Consider the following 8,359-nt stretch of genomic DNA (forward strand, 5'->3'; position numbering starts at 1 on the left):
GCGGTGACCAGAACTGCACGCAATACTCAAGGTGCGGCCTCACCAGAGTTTTGCACAGCTGCATCATGACCTCGTGGCTCTGAAACTCGATCCCCCTACTAATAAAAGCTAACACACCATATGCCTTCTTAACAGCCCTATTAACCTGGGTAGCAACTTTCAGGGATTTATGCACCTGGATACCAAGAACTCTCTGCTCATCTACACTACAAAGAATCTTCCCATTAGCCCAGTACTCTGCATTGCTGTTACTCCTTCCAAAGTGAATCACCTCACACTTCTCCGCATTAAACTCCATTTGCCATCTCTCAGCCCAGCTCTGCAGCCTATCTATGTCCCTCTGTACCCTACAACACCCTTCGACACTATCCACAACTCCACCGACCTTCGTGTCATCCGCAAATTTCCTAACCCACCCGTCTACACCCTCTTCCAGGTCATTTATAAAAATGACAAACAGCAGTGGCCCCAAAACAGAACCTTGCGGTACACCACTAGTAACTAAACACCAGGATGAACATTTGCCATCAACCACCACACTCTCTTCTTTCAGCTAGCCAATTTCTGATCCAAAGCTCTAAATCACCTTTAACCCCATACTTCCGTATTTTCTGCAATAGCCTACCGTGGGGAACCTTATCAAACGCAACGTTATTATTGAGACCCTCCTCTCAAAACAATCCGACAGAAACATGGGAGGAAGGAGGGAGTCGGTGTGTTTGCTGGGACCTTGTAGAATTCATTTCAGTCAGCAAAGGTTTGTCTAACCGGAGTGAAACCCGCGGTCAATGTGAGTAATACCGAATGGTGATCTTCATCGTTTCATTCTAAACAAGAGAGACACGGAGCTGCCGCGATTATACCAGACACACAAACACAGTGACGATAGAGCCCGTCCCAGAGTTTCAGCTCCCGGTTGTTAAATGTCCTCATGTACACAGTCTTTGCTGTGAATCTCTGGAGTTAGTTGCCGATTCCTATTCCTGTATCCCTTAAACATTCGGAGCCAGGAGATCCTCACACTCCATTTTGAAAGATTTATGGACAGGAAATTTTCCAAACTTTGGCTGAGTCGATCATAACCTGCTGATCAAGCATAGTATTATTCAAGGAATTAATGAGACATTCTGTTCACTACTTGGGTCTTGAACTCGGTTTGAGCAGATCAACAAGTGAAAGGTTCAGCATTTTTCCAGATATAGCAGACAGAGCTGGATAGAGGGACTCAGGGTTTAATCCGGCACACACAGGGCAGTTTGAGTGACAGTCACACAGGGAGGGGAACACCTCTCGATTCCGTTGCCTACTCACCCAACAAGGACAGTTCGGGACTGACTAAACATCCAACTCACTATAATTCAGGACTGGAGAAAGACAGAGGCTTGTCCACTCCATCTTTCCTTACTGTATCTGGTACATTATGTAAGGGAAAGTGTTCCAGTACCTCTCACTCTCAGACAGCAACTGACATGTGTTCAGACAGTCAGTGTTAGTCTTTCACTTACCATGAATAGGCGCCTCTCCAAGAACCTGTAAATCCAATATCCCGAAGCAGCTGTTCTACTCAGAACTTGGTCATTGTAGGAGAACCCCAGGAGGACAGTGGAAACACTTCAGAGATGTCCTCAAATCATCCCTCATTTGGGAAGACATTGTACTCTTCAGGGATATTTGTCAGGAACATGTAAAGGCGAACTCGAGGCAGCGAAGGCAGCGAAGGGAGCACCCACACGTCCGATGCAGTCATTTACCTGACCCTTCCAGCACCACCTGTCCCTGATGTGACAGAATCTGCAGATCATGCATTGGACTTATCAGCCATTTCAGAACTCATCAAACTGGAGTGGAGAAAAGTCATCCTTGATCACGAGGGACTGTCTGAGATGGAAGATAATAAATAGGCCAATATAATGATCAGCAATAATAATGAACTGGATAGGGAGGAGATCGAGAGCAGGGAGATAGAATAGGGAGGGGAAGTGGCCTGTGACGTTTATATAATGTAACACATTGACCGAGATCCTGTTCCATTTGGTACACGAATTATTCAAGATAGAAAAATGTAAACTAGTCTCTCGCTGACATATTGTACCAGAGACAAGCTCTCTATTATTTCCAAACTCAAAACAGGCCCAGATTATAAACAAATACTGTATTTCTCACTGAACCACTTTTACCTGTTGGACTCTCTGCAGATTCGCAGGACAAGGCCATTCAGATATATTTTCAGTCACTAAGAGATTCATTCTGATGACATTAAGCAGAGACTATCAGATGTTTAACTTTCATCCCTCAAACACTCGGATTCACTTTTACACTTCGACGAGATCCGTTTGGACAGTTTAGGAGCCGCCCCCTCACCCCTTCCTCCGCTTTATTCCGACCATCTTCCAGTCTCACTGTCACACACGTTACCATTAATTTGCTTTTGATCAATATAATTCAAAGGTTGTTTGCAGCGAAAATCATTGAAATAATGATGACAGTGATTTGTACAAAACATCCCATATCCACCCTATCACCATGATTACAAGCAGGCAGAACCAGGGGAAGGAAAAATCTGGTAACAAAGACTATTATTTTTGACATCAGTGCCGAGTTAATAAAGGACAACCAGTACGGATTTGCTCAGGGCAAATCATGTGCGACTAACATGATTGAATTCTGGTGGTTGAAGTTACTGAAGGTAGTACAGTAATTATTGGATATATGCTCTTCCAAAGGCATTCGATCAAGTAGTGAATAACAGACTTACATGGAGAATAGAAATGCATGTTAAAATTGACACTGGTATCCTGAGATGGTAGTTGGTTAAAGGATCGGAGGTTATTCTGTGACCTTGTCCTATTTACACCTTCTCCTTTGTTATCTCTTGCCCCACTCCCGCTTTACTTGCTTATAACCTTTTACAATTCTAATATTTGCTCGTTCTGAAGTAGGGTCACAGACCTGAAATGTTAACTCTGCTTCTCTCTCCACAGATGCCTCCAGACCTGTTGAGTATTTCCAGCATTTCTTGTTTTTACTTCAGATTTCCAGCATCCGCAGTATTTTGCTTTTATTTTAGAGTTTAGTAGTGAACTGATTCTTTCTGCTGACTGGTAGAACTATGCAGTGGGGTGACGCAGAAAACTGTACGAAGAACATTACTTCAATCGGGCCGACAATGTCGAAGTTTGAGGATGACAGAATACACAGTAATGTATGCAAATAGTAAAGATTTGTAAGGTTCAGGTAGATGTTACCTGCACAGAGGTGAGACTGAGAATACCCAACCCTTCTCACCTTTAGATTCCTGACCAAGATAGACCTACAAGGTACAAACTCAAGTTATGTGACCAAGTCAGAGAGTTTATTAGGCTTAACTAAGATGTACAAAGTTAATACTTAACAATGGTAATAGATATTCAGTAACACACAACACCCGTTCTTGTTTCTGTGCTTGCTGCCGCACGGACTTCTCTCCTTCTTCATCCCTTGCTGTGTTTTTTTGACTATATTCTATCTTCTCCTTTTAAGTACCAACGATCTTCTGTTGACCCCTCTCAAAGTGTGCTGACGATGTCCTGTAACACCCTTTCTTTTATCCTTCTTGTGGTGCAAGGATGTTACCATATTAGTTTTGAATTGTTCCAAGTGTCCTAATTGGTCCAGGTTGACATCATTGTTTGACACTAGTTAGTTAATGGTTGAATCTACACACAGTACAGATGTTTCCCGATTCTTTCTATTTTAACAAAGATCCTGAAGGTTACATTCTTGCTGATCCAAGACATTTTTTTTATTTAATTCTGCCTTTATCTCTTCTCTCTCCCTGCAAGGAGTGCTGGTGTCTCTCCCAATGTTCTCACACACAGGTTTAAACAAAGTATAGCCTTGAAAACACATTTCATAATAAAGCAAGCAACAGATCAAACAGACTTCAATATATTGATGTACAAAGCATATCATTAATCCTATTATTTTAGCTGTCCTTATTTGGCACAAACGTAAAATATGTCACGGTCCATCGTGCCCACATTGTGGATTCTCCTCCAGCTACATGACTTGCCTTTTTTTTCCCTATGGCTCCGTGCATCTTCCACACTGACACATCTCTCAACATGACATTTTAACATAGTTCAGTGAAGATGACCGTCATGCTTCACAATCCAACCTTAACATTGCAGTTCTTGCATAAATGTAAGCCATGAAAATACTCTAAACTTTACACAGCTGTGAGCAGTGTTCAGGTGATACAGAAAATCTGGTGCGTTGGGCAGAGACAATCAGTTAATCTATCAAAGTCTCTTGATGTTATGCTCCTATCTATACTACTTACAACACAACTATTCTTTTGTTATTGAAAAGCTTGGAGTAAGTGGTTGTTCTCCTTCCAGCAATGTGGATTGAGGGGAGATCTGATGCAGGTGTAGGTAAATTAGACAAGGATAACCCGTTCCCATTAGTTGATGGTACAAGGACTAGGAGACACAGATTGATGGTTTTGGGAAAGAGATGCAGCGAAATGTGAGGAAGCACTTTTTGCTTTACCTGCTACATTGCAACTGCAATGTCTGTCCACAAGTGTGGTGGAAGCAGAGACAATCAATGATTTCAATAGGAAATTGGAGAAACACTTGAAGGAAACAAACTTGCTCCAGGGTGACGCCAATCAAGCGGGAGAATGAATCTGATTGGATGATAAGAATATTTTATCAATTTCAATTCTGTCAAAGCTTTGACATTTTTTTCGTTTGAAAAATACTGCAACATAAAGTAAACCTGCAATTTAAGGTTGCGATGGCTGGGAATCGAACCCAGATCAACTGCTTAGAAGGCAGCGATGCTCACCATTATAACACCACCGCTTACTGTACTGTGTTGGTCCAGCGTTTTGATTAATAGAATGCTGTACAATGGTTTCAACTTGTACCTGAGCAATACGATTATGTTAACAGAAACACAATACTGTGAATGCTGGAAATCTGAAATAAAATCAGAAAGTGCTGCAAATATACTGATCAATGGTCACTCACCTGAAACGTTAACTCTGCTTCTCTCTCCACAGATGCTGCCAGACCTGCTGAGTATTTCCAGCATTTCTTGTTTTTATTTCAGATTTCCAGCATCTGCAGTATTTTGCTTTTATTTTAGAGTTTCGTAGTGAACTGATCCTTTTTGCTTACTGGGCAGAACTTTGCAGTGGAGTGACGCAGAAAACTGTACGAAGAACAATGTTTTTAACGGGCCCACAATTTCGAAGTTTAAGGAGGACAAAATACATACCAATGTATGCATAGAGTAAAGAGCTGTAAGTTTCAGGTAGATGTTACCTGAACAGAGGTGAGACAGAGAATACCAACCCGTCTCGCCTTTAGATTCCGGACCAAGATAGACCTACAAGGTACAAACTCAAGTTATGTGACCAAGTCACAGAGTTTATTAGGCTTAACTAAGATGTACAAAGTTAATACTTAACAATGGTAATAGATATTCAGTAACACACAACACCCGTTCTTGTTTCTGTGCTTGCTGCCGCACGGACCTCTCTCCTTCTTCATCCCTTGCTGTGTTTTTTTGACTATATTCTATCTTCTCCTTTTAAGTACCAACGATCTTCTGTTGATGCCTCTCTAAGTGTGCTGACGATGTCCTGTAACACCCTTTCTTTTATCCTTCTTGTGGTGCAAGGATGTTACCATATTAGTTTTGAATTGTTCCAAGTGTCCTAATTGGTCCAGGTTGACATCATTGTTTGACACTAGTTAGTTAATGGTTGAATCTACACACATTACAGATGTTTCCCGACTCTTTCTATTTTAGCAAGGATCCTAAAGGTTACATTCTTGCTGATCCCATACATTTTTTTCTTTAATTCTGCCTTTATCTCATCTCTCTCCATGCAAGGAGTGCTGGTGACTCTCCCATTGTTCTCACAAGAAGGTTTAAACAAAGTATAGCCTTGAAAACACATTTCATAATAAAGCAAGCAACAGATCAAACAGACTTCAATATATTGATGTACAAAGCATATCATTAATCCTATTATTTTAGCTGTCCTTATTTGTCACAAATGTAAAATATGTCACGGTCCATCGCGCCCACATTGTGGATTCTCCTCCAGCTACATGACTTGCCTTTTTTTTCCCTATGGCTACGTGCATCTTCCACGCTGACACATCTCTCAACATGACATTTTAACATAGTTCAATGAAGATGACCGTCATGCTTCACAATCCAACATTAACATTTCAGTTCTTGCATAAATGTAAGCCATGAAAATACTCTAAACTTTACACAGCGGTGAGCAGTGTTCAGGTGATACAGAAAATCTGGTGCGTTGGGCAGAGACAATCAGTTAATCTATCAAATTCTCTTGATGTTATGCTCCTATCTATACTACTTACAACACAACTATTCTTTTGTTATTGAAAAGCTTGGATAGATGGCTCTGGATTGTGTTATCTAAGTAAGTGGTTCTTCTCCTTACAGCAATGTGGATTGAGGGGAGATCTGATGCAGGTGTAGGTAAGTTAGACAAGGATAACCCGTTCCCATTAGTTGATGGTACAAGGACTAGGAGACACAGATTGATGGTTTTGGGAAAGAGATGCAGGGAAATTTGAGGAAGCACTGTTTGCTTTACCTGCTGCATTGCAACTGCAATGTCTGTCCACAAGTGTGGTGGAAGCAGAGACAATCAATGATTTCAATAGGAAATTGGAGAAACACTTGAAGGAAACAAACTTGCTCCAGGGTGACGCCAATCAAGCGGGAGAATGAATCTGATTGGATGATAAGAATATTTTATCAATTTCAATTCTGTCAAAGCTTTGACATTTTTTTCGTTTGTAAAATACTGCAACATAAAGTAAACCTGCAATTTAAGGTTGCGATGGCCGGGAATCGAACCAAGGTCAACTGCTTGGAAGGCAGCTATGCTCACCACTATACCACCATCGCTTACTGTACTGTGTTGTTCCAGCGTTTTGATTAATAGAATGCTGTACAATGATTTCAACTTGTACCTGAGCAACACGTTTACGTCAACAAAAATACAATACTGTGAATGCTGGAAATCTGACATAAAAACAGAAAGTGCTGCAAATATTCTGATGAAAGGTCACTCACCTGAAACGTTAACTCTGCTTCTCTCTCCACAGATGCTGCCAGACCTGCTGAGTATTTCCAGCATTTCTTGTTTTTATTTCAGATTTCCAGCATCTGCAGTATTTTGCTTTTATTTTAGAGTTTCGTAGTGAACTGATCCTTTTTGCTTACTGGGCAGAACTTTGCAGTGGAGTGACGCAGAAAACTGTACGAAGAACAATGTTTTTAACGGGCCCACAATTTCGAAGTTTAAGGAGGACAAAATACACAGCAATGTATGCATATAGTAAAGAGCTGTAAGTTTCAGGTAGATGTTACCTGAACAGAGGTGAGACAGAGAATACCCAACCCGTCTCACCTTTAGATTCCTGACCAAGATAGACCTACAAGGTACAAACTCAAGTTATGTGACCAAGTCAGAGAGTTTATTAGGCTTAACTAAGATGTACAAAGTTAATACTTAACAATGGTAATAGATATTCAGTAACACACAACACCCGTTCTTGTTTCTGTGCTTGCTGCCGCACGGACTTCTCTCCTTCTTCATCCCTTGCTGTGTTTTTTTGACTATATTCTATCTTCTCCTTTTAAGTACCAACGATCTTCTGTTGACCCCTCTCTAAGTGTGCTGACGATGTCCTGTAACACCCTTTCTTTTATCCTTCTTGTGGTGCATGGATGTTACCATATTAGTTTTGAATTGTTCCAAGTGTCCTAATTGGTCCAGGTTGACATCATTGTTTGACACTAGTTAGTTAATGGTTGAATCTACACACAGTACAGATGTTTCCCGACTCTTTCTATTTTAGCAAGGATCCTAAAGGTTACATTCTTGCTGATCCCAGACATTTTTTTCTTTAATTCTGCCTTTATCTCATCTCTCTCCATGCAAGGAGTGCTGGTGACTCTCCCATTGTTCTCACGAAAAGGTTTAAACAAAGTATAGCCTTGAAAACACATTTCATAATAAAGCAAGCAACAGATCAAACAGACTTCAATATATTGATGTACAAAGCATATCATTAATCCTATTATTTTAGCTGTCCTTATTTGTCACAAACGTAAAATATGTCACGGTCCATCGCGCCCACATTGTGGATTCTCCTCCAGCTACATGACTTGCCTTTTTTTTTCCTATGGCTACGTGCATCTTCCACACTGACACATCTCTCAACATGACATTTTAACATAGTTCAGAGAAGATGACCGTCATGCTTCACAATCCAACCTTAACATTGCAGTTCTTGCATAAATGTAAGCCATGAAA

The 8,359-nt window shown here is 40.9% G+C and overlaps 1 non-coding gene across 1 annotated transcript; it reads right to left on the minus strand.

Annotated features, from left to right (window-relative positions):
- Positions 1-6,873: 6,873 nt before the first annotated feature.
- trnag-ucc (transfer RNA glycine (anticodon UCC)) lies at positions 6,874-6,945 on the minus strand. Its single transcript has one exon. It is a non-coding gene; the product is annotated as a tRNA-Gly (tRNA).
- Positions 6,946-8,359: the final 1,414 nt, after the last annotated feature.

Source organism: Heterodontus francisci, chromosome 45, assembly GCF_036365525.1.
Source record: "Heterodontus francisci isolate sHetFra1 chromosome 45, sHetFra1.hap1, whole genome shotgun sequence".
Taxonomy (NCBI): domain Eukaryota; kingdom Metazoa; phylum Chordata; class Chondrichthyes; order Heterodontiformes; family Heterodontidae; genus Heterodontus; species Heterodontus francisci.